Here is a 2,591-nt window from a genome sequence, read left to right as displayed (position 1 = left end):
TACTGTGTGGATATAGTGAGGGTAATTTGCCACCGAGAGTTATGCTACCTGAAGAGATATACGTAGAGTCTAATTTTAATATTTTGCTTGTTGTTTCAAACGCTTAACGCCAGCCGGAGTGGCCGTGCGGTTCTAGGTTCCGAGCGACCGCTCCGGTCGCAGGTTCGAATCCTGCCTCGGGCATGGCTGTGTGTGATGTCCTTAGGTTGGTTAGGTTTAATTAGTTCTAAGTTCTAGGCGACTGATGACCTCGAACGCTTAACATAAGATTATATACCTTAATAAGACCATGGAGACATTTTAAATTTTCAAACTGGGCCAAAACCTTGCAATGATACAGGGTTGTAGAAAGCTGTACCGTCTCTGCTCTTTTCCGCCGCACGATACACGGTAAATTAAGTGGCGATAGGCACTGGAAAATGGTAATATGTTTATCGTGCTCTGTTAAAGTTCATGTTCGATACAGCAAATGGACATGTGTTTGTTTCTATGTTTGATGTTCGTCGTGTGGAATTGGCGGATAAGGAATGACGGGTCTTCGTGTAAATGGGCAAAAATTATTGCCGGAGTCGAAGGCCGTCTGCCATGGACGATTGACCGAAACAGCCATCGAATACCTGCAACGACAGCCAAAACAGCTGAATAACAAAACTGAAAATGGTAAATATTACACCTTGTAACGAGTTCTCAGCCAACCACCTTTCGTTTTGCATCGTATTGAGTACATTACAGTTTAGTGACGTGGCAGCAGTTTGCATATAGCTCCGGGTTATTAAATGTGTTTAATGTTACTATTGCTGGTACCGAACTCGGACTGCTTAGGAATTTTATGGAGGATTGCTTCCTAACATTGTATGAAAGTGAAAAGTTATGCAGTTAGCCGTGCAGAAATGATTCAGAAATTAATTTGAGTGCTGTGTGGCTGCCGGCAGCAACATCATGGACTGACCTGTATCTGGCCTGACCTGGCGGTGAAATGCGCATCATTAAGAGTGCAACTAATTAAACAGTTAAACCATGTTTCTTAATTCACGAGTAAGCGATTATTGAACATTAAGATTTCTGAGTTAGCAGTGATCTTTGGATTGCATAAGTTCAAAACAACTGACTTGAAAAGGATCTGAATTACAAATTGTGAGTACCTAATCCATACAACAACAATATGGGAATTGTGAGTCTGCCTTGATGCAAAACGCGTTGTTATTTGTTTACTTATTTATTCAGCGATAAATATCGCAAACGTCAGTACGTTTTTTAAGTCTGAAACACGGAGAAAACAGCATAGTTACACAAACACTGTAACACATTAAATTCTTACAGTTAGTTTTTTGAAATATAGTTTTCTGCGGATACTTTCAATTCTAACTTATTTATTGCACGTTATGGCATGTTTTAAAAATTTTTGTCGCTCTTTGCGGCATAACTTCTGTGCTTTTTCTGTTGCTGTTTTTCTCAGTGTACATCATATCATCTACAACTGTGTGAGAGACTGTTAGTAAACAAATAGTAAAAGCTGAACTTACGTTTATCACCGTTACACTCTTGGGGTTGCAGTATTGTTGTAGATACAGTTTTGGTGTGTACTGGCCTCTTACTTAATTATTCGTGCACTCACGTTCGTTTGACAGCATGTAGCTGATTCTATACACAGAGAAACAAATCTTTCGCACTTTGATTATGATCTAAAGCATTACGCCATCTTGCTGTTCGCGTGTGTCGCGAGAGATATATCGCATGTTGCGAGAAGGCTATGAAAACTTTAACGGAAGCTCTGACAAGGGAAACTCCCCATCGCACCCCCTTCAGATTTAGTTATAAGTTGGCACAGCGGGTAGGCCTTGAAAAACTGAACACAGATCAATTGAGAAAACAGGAAGAAGTTGTGTGGAACTGTGAAAAAACAAGCAAAATATACAAACTGAGTAGTCCATGGGGAAGATAGGCAACGTCTAGGACAGTATAAGCTCAGGAGCGCCGTGGTCCCGTGGTAACGTGAGCAGCTGCGGAACGAGAGGTCCTTGGTTCAAATCATCCGTCGACTGAAAAGTTTAATTTTTTATTTTCAGTTTATGTGACAAACACTTATTTTTTCATCACTTTTTTGGGAGTGATTATCACATCCACAAGAAAACCTAAATCGGGCAAGTTAGAAGAATCTTTTTACCCATTCGCCAAGTGTACAAGTTAGGTGGGTCGACAACATATTCCTGTCATGTGACGCACATGCCGTCACCAGTGTCGTATAGAATATATCAGATGTGTTTTCCTGTGGAGGAATCGGTTGACCTATGACCTTGGGATCAAATGTTTTCGGTTCCCATTGGAGAAGCACGTCCTTTCATCTACTAATCACACGGTTTTGCGATGCGGTCGCAAAACACAGACACTAAACTTATTACAGTGAACAGAGACGTCAATGAACGGACAGATCATAACTATGCAAAAATAAAGAAAGTAAACTTTTCACTCGAGGGAAGACTTGAACTCAGGACCTCTCTTTCTGCAGCTCCTCACGCTACCACGGGACCTCGGCGCTCCTGAGCGCACGCTATCCATGATGTTGTCTATCTTGCACATGGACTACTCAGTTT

Source organism: Schistocerca nitens, chromosome 6, assembly GCF_023898315.1.
Source record: "Schistocerca nitens isolate TAMUIC-IGC-003100 chromosome 6, iqSchNite1.1, whole genome shotgun sequence".
Classification (NCBI taxonomy): domain Eukaryota; kingdom Metazoa; phylum Arthropoda; class Insecta; order Orthoptera; family Acrididae; genus Schistocerca; species Schistocerca nitens.
Note: the sequence above shows the minus strand (reverse complement) of the source record.